At 40.7% G+C, this 17,538-nt stretch overlaps 1 protein-coding gene across 1 annotated transcript in view; it reads left to right on the top strand.

The window, feature by feature from the left end:
• The window catches only part of ANOS1 (anosmin 1), a 136,023-nt gene that overhangs the window by 13,314 nt on the left and 105,171 nt on the right, over nt 1-17,538 (top strand). The gene's annotated exons all lie outside the window — the stretch shown is intronic.

Here is a 17,538-nt window from a genome sequence, read left to right on the forward strand (position 1 = left end):
GTCTGTGCACAAATATGAACAAGATTTAAAGGACTGGGAGCTGGTGAGAGACAGCAGCACTCAACTTAAGACAAGAGAAAGGGGTCATAGCTTCCCTTTTGTTAAATGATAAACTAAGGGGAGGGACATTTATCATCTGGTGTGATACGTGGCTGCAACTGGCATCCTCTTTGTTATTGGCTTAATAATGCAGTAGTGTAGATTGCTTCCTGCACAACAGAGAACTGAACTGGGAAGGGACTGGCTGAGGGCCAAACCAATAGAAGCTGTGGAGAGACGAGTGTGATTAGTAGCTGTGTTATGCTATATATATGAGATAATAAACTTGTGGGCTAATTAAAATATACCCATTACATTTTGCCTGTCTTCCTGTAATGCCTACAATCAAGGCAGACATACTGAAAAACTGCAGCAATTAAAACGTGTCTAGGAAATAGGACTTCTTCCTGAAGTGATGCTTTAACTGTTGTGGTGAAAGCAGTTTTTTGTGTGGCTGACATATGTTTCCTTGAATTAGTGTTTTCTGAGCATATGTTAACATTATTATCTTGCTTTTCACTAGATTGAAGATAGGCTATACTGTGTGCGAGTCCAAGAGATATTTTCGTTTGAGCCATTCTTTCCTGGATTACTGCAGAAAACTTGTCCAAATGTCACTAGGAAATCCCAGGTCTGATGAAGTGCATCTCACCAAGCCTGATCTTTTATAAACAACAGGGAAAAAAACAACCAAAACTGTTTCATACAACTGTTAGATCTACAACAACTGTGCTGATTTTGATTTTTGTTACTTTTGAGAGCAATGCTATGCAGTAACAGTCTTTGGAAATAGGATTTTTTGCAGAAAAATATATTTATAAATATATGTGGATCTTTGGGAACACCAATGTGTAATTGTAGTCAAAATTATAGACTGCGTATTTAATCTTTATGATTATTTCTTGCACTATTTTCTTAATGCTGAGATTAAACACTTTTCTACACGCTTTTACAATATTGAATGAACTTGGGGCATTGAAACAAAGTATGTATTTTGGTAATTATGTTTGTTGAGCTATTACATTTCACAATTCAGAAAGGAGAAATTTTGTAATAATATATCAAGATAATTAGAATAGCCTAGGGAATATTTGTCACAAATTCCTTCTGTTGGGAAAGATAATGTATGAAACATATTTTTCTATTAAAAAGAAATAGGTATATTTGCCAGCTTCTAGTCGATATAGCTACCAATTCATATTTGAAATATTTAGTATATTGGAAACTTTTAATAAGAAAAGGCAAATAAAGTGAGTTCTGAAATGTATCATGTTAATTTCATATGATTGTATCGGAAATGATTGGTAGGTTAAGTACAACAGTGCGAGTATAAAATTTGATACTGACCGCTATTTGAGTCATAGCAAAGTGAGTAACAAAGAGCTGTCAATATTGGTAAGGGCAGCTGTGTTAATGTATTTTTGTCAAAGATATAAGCATTAATGACATTCCTCACATACATATCAGAACAGAACATGAGAAAATGCAGAAAGATATCCCATGGTCAGTATGTAGCACAATGCATTTAGTAGTTTTACAACCAGAAATTACTTCATGAGAGTACAAACTGCACGGAGTATCCCATGTTCTTATACAGTTAAACTATTTATATTAAACATTTTAGATGTTTAGATGTAACATTTAGATGTTAGATCTTTTAGATGATCTAACAATATGTGTGTTTTTTACTCTTTTGTTTATTTTTATTTTCTTCAGTATGTAAGATGCCAGAATCCTTACCCCATTGCAAATCCAGAAAGGAATGGTGGATGCTCTGAATGGCTATGAAATCAGATGGCTTATGAGGAAAATCTAGTGTAGACGGAACAACTGAAATATTTCTCTGCTGTGTTTGTGGGAGCTGTTAGAAGTTTCACAGATGTGTCTATACATGTTTTTTTAATGTGGATCAGAGTGTGTGTTTGGAATGAGACTCTTGAGTTACATGATTATCTTTTTCAACACCGTGGACCAACTTCAGAGTTCATGCAGTAGGCTTCTTCTGGATGAACGTTCCTGGAAGATGTGATCTTTGGGAACTTAATGTGTTGTAACAGTTAATGGGAATTGAGTCCATGGGACCAGACTCATCTGAAAGATAAGGAATCTTGGCATACATCTAGTGCAGGCTTTAGATCTGTCAACACCAGTTGCTTTGCTCAACAGATATGCTGTGGCTCACTCTATCTAATTCCTAGCGTGGAGACACCCTTACGTATTTGTAGCTGACCCTGGAATGATCAGCTGGTAAGAAATGCAGGTGAATGAAGCCTGTGAAAATATACCACATCACATTGGGAATCACCCTGCTACCTAACAATCTTGTAGTTAAACAGAATAGTTATAAGGACTGACTTTTTCAGTTATAAAGTCAAATAAGTTAGCACTTTTACACATGAAACATGGAATATTACTGCTTTTTTGGTAAATTGTTCACATTTTCTCAATTTTTTTTCTATTTCTAAAGCATATTTAAATAGGTCATATACATCTACATCATCTTTTGTAAAAGCATTTTTACAGTCTATTTTGTTCTTGTTAAGTGTTTATTTCCCATCAGCATACACTTTTGTTATCATTTCATTTGTGTAGCAAAACCTACTTTATGACATGTTAGAAAGGTCACATTAAGAAATATGTTGGAAGGGTGGGGATTTTGAAGTAGAGCGTAGAAACAATTAATCAATGAGACTTATTTATGTTACCTATTCATGCTTTAGATTAGCTATTGTTCATCTCAACTGGATTACCTAACCTCAAGAAATGTATGCAAGATTTGGCCCAAAGTGTATGTCTTGCTGTGAGATTCTGTATTTACTTCTAAAGTCTTCAAGTTTGTGTCAGTGTCTTTAATTCCTCCTACTGCTTAGTAAAGTTTATTTCATCCTGGCTTCCTTTGTAAGTTGATATAAACTTTTGATATATAGAATAAAACTTCGGTTGAGATCAGTCTTAGAAGTGGTAACAGTGAAGTCTGTGAAACCACAAGAAGGCAGTCATAACTCACAAGTGAGACACAAGGATTCTTGCGGCTGGTTTGTTTTTACAGCTTGTGTTTATTTAGTTGTTCTTCTATCCATTTGAGAAGGCACTACTGTAAAAAGAGAAATAGTGTTGCATACTGGAGGTACAAATTTAATCAAAGCAACGCATCAAAACAAAAATCAGTAGTTCTTGAAATTACTGATCTCTTGCTGTTTCATTGGTAATGACCTTTGGGTTTTGATCACTGCCTTCTAGGAACCTACTAATATAGGTATATATTATATAATAATTATATACTAATAAGATAGTGACACGATGAATAATGCTGTGTCTCTCTCACAATTTAGGTGGTAATTTTGCTTATTTTACTCAGTAGTTTTTGTAATTACTCAGATCTTAACTTTTTTTTTCTTTTTTCTTTGTGTTTTCCTTTTGACGCATATAAAGTTGTGACTTTACATATTTCAATGTAAACTTTTATGAGAACTTTCTGTAATACGTACAATAATAAAGGACGACTTTGAGAAACTGTTTGGAAAATATCAATGCAATGTTAAGTTCAATACAGTTCTGTTCATCCCCACACATCCACAAGAGGAACTCACAATATCATTGTGATCGGAGCTACTGTGTTACATGATTGTGGCATCAATTTAAATCCGAAAGAAAACATAAGACTAGTGCTGCTGATACTTTGATTAAATTGTTGGTGATATGCATTTGTTGGTGGTAAGTGCAGATGTTTAAAATTAGGCTGCAGTGTTACTCGAGCTGTTATCCATGATAATTTAACTTTGGTTTGTATTTACAAACTGCAGTTATGTAATCAGAGCCAACTGTAAGGCAGATCAGTTTTATAACTATTTCTCACATTCAGTCACCTCTTTAACTTAATTACTTTGGGTTAACCAATAACCGACATTTACTTTTCTGCAGTTTAAGTACAGAAGTGGACTCTATTAAGTAGGATGTATGTTTTGTTTACTGTGAAGGACCATGGGGACTAGGTACAGTAACAGAAAGTCTCCAGATATTTGTTCTAAAATGCTTTCTTCTGTTCATTGGTTAATTTAAAGAAAAAAAAGAAGAGGGAAAGAAAGGAAAAGGGTTACATCTGTTGTCTGTGCTTGTAGGATGGCAGAGGAATGTACGTAGTTAAGGTTCATTTGTTATATCTATACAAGTTTTAATATAAAACACTCACTGTGAAGTTACTCAAGTGCCTGTTGGTAATACATAAAACAACGTGTTCTCTTATGTTAGTGTCTCATTAAGTGATTTTTTTTTTTTCTTTGTTTTGATAGGTCTTACATGTATTACTGTTTTATATATATGTGGTTTAGGTGATTATTTGGTTTTATTGTTGAAATTTTAACCTTTGCTTTTACTAATGAGATCAAGGAATATTTCTCACACATCAGGGAAAAATGAAGGTTGCTCCAGCAGTCTCCTGCTGCTGGCTGCAACAAGGACAACTGCCTCACAGGGCCAGGGAACCAAAAATTTCCCCAGTGCAGGCAGTGCTCTCTCCAAGGGGACAGCCCATGACTGCCTGCCCAGGATAAGCAGTGTCAGGTGTAGGTGACAAGACACAGCACTGAGCCACAGCCAGGCTGGAGTTCCAGTCTGAGGAAAAAAGAAGACTGGGATGGAGACTGGGATCAAGATGAAGCCTAAGCGCAGGGGCCCTAGTCCAGCTGGGAGAAAGAGCCAGAGGTGAGCTGCAGTGTACATCTAAGATGCACTACTAACTAAAGGGATGTGGAATGTGTCCATGAGGCAAGGCTAGAGCCAGGCACACCTGTAGCTCAGCTTACCACTTGCTTTGTATTACCTGGAACTTTCTAGTAGTGGCTGGAGTTGTCACATGGCTAAATATAGCCTAGCGGTGATGAAAGCGTGATTGACCAAGGTCTAGTCATTTTCTATCGGAATGGAATGAAGCATCTCACTCAAATGATTATAGTGAAAACAGTTGCTATATATGCAAATGCCAGTGCTGTTTATCTGGGAGTGAGAAATGGTCCTGCTCAGTAATGTTCACTTTATGATTTTTTGATTCTTGCTTTGTACAATTTAATTTCTTATTAGAACCATTAGAAAGCAAGATGAATGCCTTGCTAGGAATTTAATTTTTCATTAAGGCGTAATTTATAACAAAATGGGAATTTTATAAGAGGAACAAAATGTATACATTTCAGTTGTTTATATGAAGGATCATTGAATGTATCTTCCCTTGAAGGAAGCCAAGGAACCATAATATTTCTGGGATTCTGTTGTGTTCTATGGATGGTATCATCGAATACTAATCCTTTTCTCTCCATGACTTCCCCAAGAGATGATCTTCAAACTTGCCTTATAGGGGGGAAATACTTAGAAGTAAAGAAACTAAAACATATTTGCATAAATTGTCCTTTAAGTAGCAATCTTGCTTTCCAGAGACAGACCTTGTAATTGGGCTTTATGACTTTGCTCATGCACTTGTTTGTGTAGGATGGTTTAGTTTCTCTGGTCAGGTTTCAGTCTTGCCTCAAACATGTTGAAAAGTAATTTCAAAGGGCATAAGTGCCTTAAATTTATTCTGGATTGGTGAGACACTTCTGTGGCAAGTTTTCTAGCTGTTACATAAAAAGGTTGCTCTTTTCATTTCTCAGACAAGTTTCCAAAAAAAAAAAAAAAAAAAAAAGTGAGCCAGTTATTTGTATGCAAAAAGATAATTAAAATACCAGAGCCCAGGAGAGATGTGTGGGACTCTGGTTCTTCTTTTTGTATATTTACTTCAAGTTCACTTTTATGCTTGCTGGAAGAGCTTGTTCTTATGCTTTTTTTGGTCATTTTGAAGTTTTAGAGAGGTCATTTGGAGAGATAGTGATTTCACTCAAAAGTGCATTGAATATACACTTTTCTTCAGGTGAGAAGAGAATTCTAAAACTGGTAGAAGGGATACTGGGTATTGTCATTTCAGATTAAGTGGCTCATTCTTTTTTTCACAACTGATGTTTGGCACTTCAAAAGAAGAACTATATGTTCTAAAAGATAATTAATTATGGATGAGGATATAAATGAAATAATTTTTTTTTCTTTTTTGCCACTGCTCCAGTAAAGGGCTAGTTTCAAGTTGCTTGGGACAGATTGTAGATAGATGAAGACTGAGTCTTCATTGCCTCTCTAACTTGTAGTTAGACTCAGACTGTTTACAGATACCAATTAATCAATTTCATTGCAAGTAGAATCATAAAATCATTTCAATTGGAAAAGCCCCTTAAGATCATCAAATCTAACCATCAACTGTCATGGTTTCATGATTTTTCATTATCGGTGTTCCACATCATAACATCATGCAATGTACTGGGGGTTTGACTGCTGATGCTCAAGTTCCGGGTGCCTGTCCAGCGGAGAAGAGCAGCTACGTTTCCCCAGGGGGCTTTGCGGTCAGCGAGGAGATATAACTCCCGGCAAGGTCACCTGATGCTCTCTTCTCTGCCTGCGCTGCTTCGCTTGCGCTTCTCTGCCTGCGCTGCTTCGCTTGCGCTTCTCTGCCTGCGCTTCTCGCCTGCGCTTCTCTGCCTGCGCTTCTCATCTCAGCGTTGTGGTAAGGCCGATCCACCATCAATTTCACATTCTCTCTCCTTATAAAATTCTGTTGATACCATATTTAGTAAATTACTTTGTTTTACCTCAGATTGTTGCCACTGTTTTCAATTATTTCGGGGTCCCTTATTTTCTTTTTTTTCCGGGGGCGCGGATCTGCGGATCCCTCCGCCCTTCTAGTCACGGAACCGGGCCGAACCAGCCCGAAAACCGTTGACATTCTTGGTGGAGAATGCGGGCAACAGTTGCTTTTTAGCTTTTTGAACAAATCTCTCTCTCCGCTCTCAGACAGCTTCATTGGGAAAGTTTATCTGTTTCACCAGTACTGTCTGAAAGCGTGACCTTGAAAAGTCCAGGCGGACGGCCAATACTCTAGGATATTTGTAAACTTTGAGCCTTGCTATCTTGTTTCTGTAAAAGAAAAAAAAAAAAAAAGAGAAAAAATGCTTTCTCTACTGAAACTGCCTTTTAAGGGGCTGCATGCCACTGTCTCTTCTTTCTTAATGCTAAAAACATACTGGGCCTTAATTAAGTTCACCACTTTGCTCTATGGAGCAATAGGTATATATAGCCAATTGAAAACATGGATGGAAATAACTATGTGGCATCTGCATATTATGTGGCATACCATTCCAGAGGGAGCTGCTAATTTTACAGGGTTGGGGATTTTTAAGCAGGTTTCCAGCCTCTCCTTTGAATTCTTTATGCGGATTTTCAATGCTCACCTGATCACGTTATTAATCTCCGTGAATGTACTGCTCACCATTTCACTTATTATTAGTATTTATTATATTTTGAGGAAGTCTGCCCCAAAACCAGTAAATACTGAGTGGCAGGGAATGTGGAGAGGCCTGGGTGAGACTTTAGAGAGATGGAAATCTTCGGTGTCATGGAACTTTACTCCAGAACACCTGAAAGACCCTGAAAATTTAAACAGATATTTGAGACAGGAATGTCGCGGCTCAGGAAGATCTGAGGAGGCCCAAATTATTTGGGGCCTGGCTAATGCTTACCGGGCCTTATTCAATACTATCCTGGAGAGGGAGAGAGTTTGTGAAATTGAAAAGGAGAGTCTCAGGGAAACAGTGCAAAATGAGCGAGAGAGTATCCTGGTCGAGAGAAACAGCCTCCAATCTGAGAGAGATGCCCTCCGAATTGAGAGAGACTCCCTGCAATCCAAACTCAACAGTCTTCAATCTCAACAAGACACCCTCCAATCTGAGCTAGATACTCTCATAATCGAACGAGACAGGCTCCGAGCTGAACTGGAGGATGAGAGCATTGGAACTGACCAACCTGATCAACTACAAGAAGCACCACAATTGATGTCACTTGCCCCTGTAAGAGGACGGAAAATGAAACGAATCTCGACTCAGTTAGAAGAGAAGAAAGAAGAGGAGAGAGGTCCAGAGGAGTGGCTACAAGATCCACAAGAAGCACCCCTAAGTCCAGGGGAGGGGCCCTCAGTAAGACCACGGTCACCGGCGCCAATGAGGGCAACAAGAAGTCCCGAAAGAGTAAGAGGTGAGCAAGATATCGTTACTATTGTTGATCGATCTCTGAAAATGAATGAAATTCGAAGTCTGAGAAAAGACTTTTCACGTCACCCAAATGAGCCTATTGCCACTTGGTTACTTCGATGTTGGGACAATGGGGCCAACAGTGTGTGGCTGGATAGTAGAGAAGCTCGCCAACTGGGTGGCATTGCCAGGGACTCAGCCATTGACAGAGGTATTAGTACATGCCAGAACCAGGCCTTTACCCTCTGGAAGCGGATGTTGTTAGCTGTAAAAGAAAGATACCCCTTCAAAGATGATCTGATGCCTGAGAAAAAGAAATGGGCTGATATGGAAGAAGGCATCTGTTATTTAAGAGAATATGCTGTGGTGGAAATGCTACATAGCCCCGATTTCATTCCTGACGAGCCAGACCAAGAGCATGATCCCGAGAGAGTCAGGTGTACACCAAACATGTGGCGTACATTCACAAAGACCGCACCAGAAAGGTACGCCAGCACATTTGCAGCAATGTATGGCAGAGGGGAAAGAAGACCCCTTATAAGTGAATTGGTTAATAAACTTCAAGACTTTGAGTTACATTTAAGCCCTCTGCGAGCTTGTGTTTCAGCCATTACAAAGGTAGCTGAAAAGCTGGACAGAATGGAAAACAAACAAGAAGATATAATAGACAAACTATCAACCGTGCCTGAAGCTGATAAATCCATGGAGGTAACGGATACATCAAATGGGGACCAGAATTCCCAAAACAGCCTATTGGAGGGGCTCATCAACTTGATTTCCTCCCAGCCGGTGGCATCTAATGTCTCAGCCATCAAAAGAAGACGTTCTCCTGCTCGAGCAAGTGACAACAGTAAGACCACATCACGTTTTGCCTTGTGGCATTACCTACGTGACCATGGAGAAGATATGAAGGAGTGGCATAAACAACCTACTCCTGTACTTCAAGCACGGGTAAGAGAGTTACAAGACAAATCAACCACCAAGGTGAACTTCTCCAAAAAGGTGATTGCTCCAGTTGCTGCAGACAATGAAGGTAACAAATAGAGGGGCCCTGCCCCCAGCCAGGGGGGGGAAAGGGATAATAGAGTTTATTGGACTGTGTGGATTAGATGGCCTGGCACATCAGAATCACGAAAATATAAGGCCCTGGTGGATACTGGTGCACAGTGCACTCTAATGCCCTCGAGTCACCAAGGGACAAAATCAATTTATATTCATGGGGTGACTGGAGGTTCCCAAGAGCTAACTATGTTGGAGGCCGAAATCAGCCTCACTGGTAAAGACTGGCAAAAGCACCCTATTGTGACTGGCCCAGGGGCTCCATGCATACTTGGTATTGATTACCTCAGAAGGGGATATTTTAAGGATCCCAAAGGGTATCGATGGGCCTTTGGAATAGCTGCTGTAGACACAGAAGGTGTTAAGCAGTTGTCTATTTTGCCTGGCCTGTCAGAAGATCCATCTGCCGTGGGGTTGCTACGAGTGAAAGAGCAACAAGTACCGATTGCTACAAAAACGGTGCACAGACGGCAGTACCGCACCAACAGGGATTCCTTGCTCCCCATTCAGAAGCTGATTCACCAACTAGAGAATCAGGGAGTGATTAGCAAGACTCACTCACCTTTTAACAGCCCCATATGGCCAGTGCGTAAAGCCAGTGGAGAATGGAGGCTGACGGTGGACTACCGTGGCCTGAATGAAGTCACACCCCCATTGAGTGCTGCTGTGCCAGATATGTTAGAACTCCAATATGAATTGGAGTCAAAGGCAGCCAAATGGTACGCCACCATTGATATTGCTAACGCCTTTTTCTCCATTCCTTTGACCAAAGAATCTAGGCCACAGTTTGCTTTCACCTGGAGGGGCATTCAGTATACCTGGAATCGTTTGCCCCAGGGGTGGAAACATAGCCCAACCATTTGCCATGGGTTGATCCAAGCTGCACTGGAACAGGGAGGTGCTCCTGAGCACTTACAGTATATTGATGACATCATCGTGTGGGGCAACACAGCAAAGGAAGTTTTTGAGAAAGGAGAGCAAATAATCCAGATCCTTCTGCGTGCTGGTTTCGCTATTAAGCGAAGCAAAGTGAAAGGGCCTGCCCAGGAAATTCAGTTCCTAGGTATAAAGTGGCAAGATGGCCGTCGTCACATCCCAACAGATGTGATCAACAAAATCAGTGCCATGTCTCCACCCACTAATAAGAAAGAGACACAATCGTTCCTGGGTGTAGTGGGTTTTTGGAGAATGCATGTTCCAAACTACAGCCTCATTGTAAGCCCCCTTTATCAGGTGACACGGAAGAAGAATGATTTTATGTGGGGTCCTGAGCAGCAGCAGGCTTTTGAGCAGATTAAACAAGAGATAGCCCGTGCCGTGGCCCTGGGGCCAGTACGGATGGAACAGGATGCGAAGAACATCCTCTACACTGCTGCTGGAGAGAAAGGTCCCACTTGGAGTTTGTGGCAAAGAGCCTCAGGAGAGACCCGAGGCCGACCCCTGGGATTCTGGAGTCGGGCGTACAGAGGGTCTGAAGAGTGCTACACTCCAACTGAGAAGGAGATCTTAGCCGCGTATGAGGGGGTTCGGGCTGCTTCCGAAGTAATCGGTACAGAAACACAGCTCCTTCTGGCACCTCGACTGCCAGTGCTGAACTGGATGTTCAAGGGAAAGGGTCCCTCCACCCATCATGCTACTGATGCCACTTGGAGTAAGTGGATTGCGCTGATTACGCAGCGAGCGCGGATGGGGAATCTCAACCGTCCAGGAATCCTAGAGGTGATCATGGACTGGCCTGAAGGCAAAAAGTTTGGAACACCGCCAGCAGAAGAGATATCACGTGCTAAAGAGGCCCCACCATATAATGAACTACCCGAAAATGAGAAGACATATGCCCTATTCACAGATGGATCGTGTTGTATTGTGGGGAAACACCGCAGATGGAAAGCCGCTGTGTGGAGCCCCACACGACAAGTTGCAGAGGCCACTGAAGGAAAAGGAGAATCGAGCCAATTTGCAGAGGTAAAGGCTGTCCAACTGGCCTTGGATGTTGCTGAACGGGAGAGGTGGCCAATGCTTTATGTTTACACTGACTCGTGGATGGTGGCAAATGCTCTATGGGGGTGGTTACAGCAGTGGGAGCAAAACAACTGGCAAAGAAAGGGTAAACCTATTTGGGCTGCTGACCTGTGGAAAGATATTGCTGCCCGAATAAAGAATATGGTTATAAAGGTGCGTCACGTAGATGCCCATGTGCCCAAGAATAGGGCTACTGAAGAGCAGCAAAATAACCATCAGGTAGACAGAGCTGCCAGAATTGAGGTGGCCCAAATAGATCTGGACTGGCAGAACAAGGGTGAATTATTTCTAGCCCGATGGGCCCATGAGACCTCAGGCCATCAAGGGAGAGATGCGACATATAAGTGGGCTAGAGACCGAGGGGTGGATTTAACTATGGATGCTATTGCGCAAATCATTCACGACTGTGACACGTGTGCCACAATTAAACAAGCCAAGAGAATGAAACCTCTCTGGGAGGAAGGGCGATGGCAAAAGTACAAATATGGGGAGGCATGGCAGGTTGATTATATCACCTTGCCACGATCTCGTAATGGTAAGCGTTATGTGCTCACCATGGTGGAGGCAACAACTGGGTGGCTTGAAACCTATGCAGTACCCCACGCTACCGCCCGAAATACCATACTAGGTCTTGAGACACAAGTCCTGTGGCGACATGGTACCCCAGAAAGAATTGAGTCAGATAATGGGACTCATTTTAAAAATTCTCTTGTAGGTACCTGGGCTAAAGGTCATGGTATTCAGTGGATTTACCATATTCCCTACCATGCACCGGCCTCAGGTAAGATTGAACGATACAATGGGTTGTTAAAAACTATGCTGAAAGCAATGGGAGGCGGTACATTTAAGCACTGGGAGAAGCATTTGGCAGAAGCCACCTGGTTAGTCAATACCAGAGGATCTATCAATCGTGGTGGTCCAACCCAGTCCAGCTCCCTACATACCGTAGAGGGAGATAAAGTCCCTGTTGTACATGTAAAGAATATGTTGGGAAAGGCAGTTTGGGTTATTCCAGCCTCTGAGAAGGACAAACCTCTTCGTGGAACTGTTTTTGCCCAGGGACCTGGGTCCACTTGGTGGGTGATGCAGGAAAACGGGGATGTTCAATGTGTACCGCAAGGGAACTTGATGTTGAGGGAGTGCAGTCAGTAATTCCTAGTGCGTGTGTTTATATTTTGTTTGTCTATATTAAGCATGATGTAGTGATGTGGAATAAGGGGTGGAATGTCATGGTTTCATGATTTTTCATTATCGGTGTTCCACATCATAACATCATGCAATGTACTGGGGGTTTGACTGCTGATGCTCAAGTTCCGGGTGCCTGTCCAGCGGAGAAGAGCAGCTACGTTTCCCCAGGGGGCTTTGCGGTCAGCGAGGAGATATAACTCCCGGCAAGGTCACCTGATGCTCTCTTCTCTGCCTGCGCTGCTTCGCTTGCGCTTCTCTGCCTGCGCTGCTTCGCTTGCGCTTCTCTGCCTGCGCTTCTCGCCTGCGCTTCTCTGCCTGCGCTTCTCATCTCAGCGTTGTGGTAAGGCCGATCCACCATCAATTTCACATTCTCTCTCCTTATAAAATTCTGTTGATACCATATTTAGTAAATTACTTTGTTTTACCTCAGATTGTTGCCACTGTTTTCAATTATTTCGGGGTCCCTTATTTTCTTTTTTTTCCGGGGGCGCGGATCTGCGGATCCCTCCGCCCTTCTAGTCACGGAACCGGGCCGAACCAGCCCGTAAACCGTTGACATCAACCTAACACTACCAAGTCCATCAATAAACCATAATCACATGTCTCTTAAATACCTCCAGTGTTGGGGACTCCACTACTTCTGTGAACAGCCAATTACAATAAAAAAATTATTCAAAATGTCCAATCTAAACCTACCATGGTGCAAATTAAGGCTGTTTCCTTGTCACTTGTGCTGTCATTCGTCACCTGAGAAAAGAGACTGACACCCTTCTTGCTGCAACTTTCTTTCAGGTAGTTGTGGAAAGCAATGATGTCTCCCCTGGTCCTTCTTTTCTGCAGACAAAACAACCCCAATTCCCTCAACCATTCTTCATATGTCTTGTTTTCTTGACTTGTAACCAGCTTCATAGCACTTCTTTGCACCCACTTGAGAAACTCAGTATCCTTCTAGTGAGGGGCCCAAAATGGAACAAAATACTTGATGTGTGATCTCAGCAGCATTGAATACAGAGGGACAATCCCTTCCCTAGTCCTGCTGGCCATATATCTCAGATGCAGACCAGAGTGGCGCTGCTGATCTTCTTGGCCACGTAGGTAACACAGCTGGTTCATGTTCAGCCGGCTGTCAACCAGACTCTTTAAGTCCTTTTCTACCTGGCCACTAACCAGCTACTCTTTCCCAAGTCTCTTCTGCTGCATTGGCTTGTTATGGCCCATGTAGTTGCTTGTTGTAGTTGTTTGTGTTTTCGTGATTAGTTTGAATGATAAATTTTCTTATATTTGTCTGATTTCTTACTACCTTCTTGGTTTTTGTAATCAATTGAGCACTGAGGCATCTATTTGCTGACCTCTAGAGAGGTTTGCTGCCTGCTGGGAGCCTGCATCTGGGATATTAGGAAGAGGCTACTGGGTGTGATAAAGCTCAAGAACTGCTGTCTATCCCAGCTCTTTCAAGCAGAATCACAGTAGGCTTCAATTAGGAAATTACAAAATATTTTAAAAGACTTCCTTTTTCTTGGGATGATGTTGAAAGTATTGGGAGGACAGGTAGTGTTCTCAGTCCTTTTGGTTGGGGACAGGTAGAAGGAAGAGAATGGACCAGTTATATGAATGACTGCATGGATAGTGTCATGCTCAGGATTTCAGATGATCTTGACTGGACCTTCAAGAGACTGAGCATATGGACATCTGATGGGATACAGCTGACCAGGAGGGCCAAGAATATACTGAACAAGAAGCTGGCTTGGCTGATCATCAGAGCTTTAAATTTTATGGGGGGAGGGGAAGTACTTCTAAATGGTAGAAAAGGGCTGAGGAATGCTGTGACTTTAGGAAGCAGCAGAGGAAAGCCTCAGATTTGCCACAGAGGAATCTGGGAAGACTCCTCCAAGAGGATAAAGATGACAGTAACCCAGATGAAGTACCTCTACACCAATTCATGCAGCATGGACTAGTGAAAACCATGGTGCAATTAGAAAAGTGTAATTTCATTGCTTTTGCAGAAACATGGTGGGATAAATTGCACAATGGGAATACTACAGTTGAAGGCTACAAGCTTTTTAGAAGGGATAGGCAAGGCAGGAGGGACGTGGAAGATACCCTCCATGTTAAAAAGTGGGTAGATTTAGGAAGAAATGCCATCCAAATGGTGGCAAGCTAGAGAAGCGGGCCCACATGAACTGAAAAAAGTTCAACAAGATCAAGTAAAGTACAAGGTGTTGCACTTGGATTGGGTCAATCCCAGATGTGTTTACAGACTAGGAGAGAAAATCATTGGGAGCAGTCCTGTAGAGAAGGACTTGGGGGGTACTGATGAACAGAAAGCTGGACATGAACCAGCAGTGTGTGCTTGCATCCCAGAAGGCCCTCAAACAAAGAAAGGACCAAGTCAAAACTCTCATGGGTGTAAGTCTCATCAGAACTGGCTTGAAGAAAAATGGAAGTGAAGGAACCGAGGATTTTTGGGATGCAAAATGCTCTAGATAAAACACGAGATTTCTGATTCTTTGAAATTAGACTTTCTGCCAACTATACTGGATTAAAAACAGGAAAAATAAAACAGATAAGTGAATATTTGTGTAACTTGGGTTATCTATTTGCTAACATGGAGAATGAAGAGTGTTCTTGTTTCCTCTCATACCCTTCTTCAAAGCAAGCCTGTAGAACTTGCGTTCACCTTGTACAGTGAAAAGTCATTCATATGTTAGTTTGTATAACATTAAGGTTGTTAAACAGTACTTTTATGTTTTGCTAAACTTACTTTTTAATTCAAGTAATAATAGTTTTTAATGGAGAAATGAAAACATTGCTAGACATTATACATTATGAAGAAGGAGAGCCACACATCTGGACATTTATTGCGTTTATTGTCTCAAGTAACAGATGTAATTCAAAAACAGAAGTGCTTTTTCTAGTTCAGTGGAAAGCAGTAGCATAACTGAAATAAAGTGGTGAGCTACTACTAATCTGTTATTGCAATCAGCTACCTCTGTCACATTTTATATGAAGAAGAAAGGGAGGATAAATTGGAAGCAGCACATAAAATATTGTTTTAACATTACTGTTGGCTAGATCTGTAAGTGGAGATAATAAATCCTCATATGGTGTTGAGGATAATACTAAAGTATTCCCACTAGCATGTGTTATTTACGGCTGTTATAAAGTTTTATTTCTTCTATGTATGTCTCTTTCTTTTTTTAGGGGTTGGACCTGACATGTTGTTCATGGCTAACTGTTCTTATGTTAGCAAATCTCAATTTTAGCTAAATTCTATGGTAATGTGAAAAACAGAAAAAAGTGGTATTCTAAAATCAAATAATGATTGCATAGTAAACTGCTGAGATGATAAAACTAAACAAATATTCATAAAATATTGAAATTAAATTATATTAACTACAATTTTGAGATTGCTCCTAAATGAGCTTAGAAGTGGCAAGGAGTAGATATGTCTTTACATTTATTATTCCCAGAGCCTCTTAAGTAACACAGGAATAGAAAATTTTAGCCTTAGAGCTCATATGAAAAAAAAAAAAAAGGAAAATGACATATATAGAAATGTGGTGCTTAAGGAACAAGAATAACATGCAAGTTAGATGCCTTGTTTTGATTCCTGGACTTCCCGGTCTGTCTGATCCAAATCTGTATTAATGACTTCTCATCCAATATAAAATACCCTTAGTGTTAGAAATGTAGATGACACTGATTTATCTTACATGGCTGAAACACCAGTTTGTAGCTTAATTACCTTTTCTTCCTTCTTTTTATTTTGCTTGCCAATCAAAACCTGGAAGGTGATTTTGAATTGCCTTCAGGAGTGACTCACTGCTGTATTTTTAGGAAATCATCTTTAGTGAGCAGTGCTCCTACCTTTAAATGCAGGAAAGAGGTGTCCTCAGTTAGATGGTTGATCTAATTGAAAGTTTTTCCTAGTCTGAATAACTCTCTGTTTTTTAAATTTATTTATTTTTAATTTATTTTGTTTTGTGTGCTTGTCTAAGAGTGTAAACAATGTTATATCCTGTTTGTATAATTAGAGTCACCTGTGTTAGGTTAGAATCAGATTTCATCATTTTAAGAGGCCTTTATCTATCTCTATCATTCCTGGGACGGCAGGAAAGGTTTTTGGAATTACTTGAGCAAATCTAGGAGCTTGGGTGAAGGCATGCACAAATACTGTCTCCCCAAACACTATTTAGGAGGGAGCCACCTTGAAACCACTGGCTTCATCACTGTGGCAACATGTGGGTGTATTCAAACTAATATGCCCTGTTGAGAACAGAACTGCTCTGCTGACAGATTGGTATAGCTGGATTGAATACAGTGCATGCTAGTACATATACTTCTGCCTTTGGATTATGCATCCAAATAGTATTTTTGCCTTAGGTTTAAGAACACATAGCTAAAAGTTAATATTTATAGGTTACCACAATTTTCATATCCTCTTATTTAAGCAGACAAACAAAACCCTGTAGTTTTGCTAATCCTGCTGTATTCTGGCCTACCTGAATTTGTGACTCTCATCCATAACTGTATCTATATTACTCTATAGTTAGTTCAAAAGGTGAAGGCACAATACAGTCACATTAATTCTTCCATATGGAAATACCAGGCCTCATTCATTGGAAAGGGTGTCCTATTACTGTCTCATGGAACTTACCATTGTTGTTGGACTGTAGTCAGATTGTGTTTTTCACCATAATTCACCATATTTTTTTTTTTGTTCTCTTTGCAGCTGATGAGTTCGCAAAAATGAAAGAAATATATGTATGTTTTCAAGTCCATGAACTTGCAGTCTTACACCTTATTTCCAGTGTTTAGTCCATATGATTACCGAGGTCTTCCTTTTGTTTTTTCTATCCTCCTCAATACAGAAAGTGGATGAATATTTTGTCTTTTGTTAGCCCCACAAACATTTGTTTCCCGAACTATGGTTTTTACTGGGAAATACTGTTTCCAAACCTTTTATGAGCTGGTGTAGTAAAGTAGCAGGTTGATGAATGTAGCCAAGCCTGTTTCAAGTTTCTCTTTCTATTTTCTTCATATTCTCATTTTCCTTAGATTAAAAAATTATTTTGCACATGATACTGAATTCATTGTTTTGCTGCAGGTTAAGATTGATGAGAATTCCTGATCAGGG

The sequence above is a fragment of the Meleagris gallopavo genome, chromosome 1, assembly GCF_905368555.1.
Source record: "Meleagris gallopavo chromosome 1, MGAL_WU_HG_1.1, whole genome shotgun sequence".
NCBI lineage: Eukaryota > Metazoa > Chordata > Aves > Galliformes > Phasianidae > Meleagris > Meleagris gallopavo.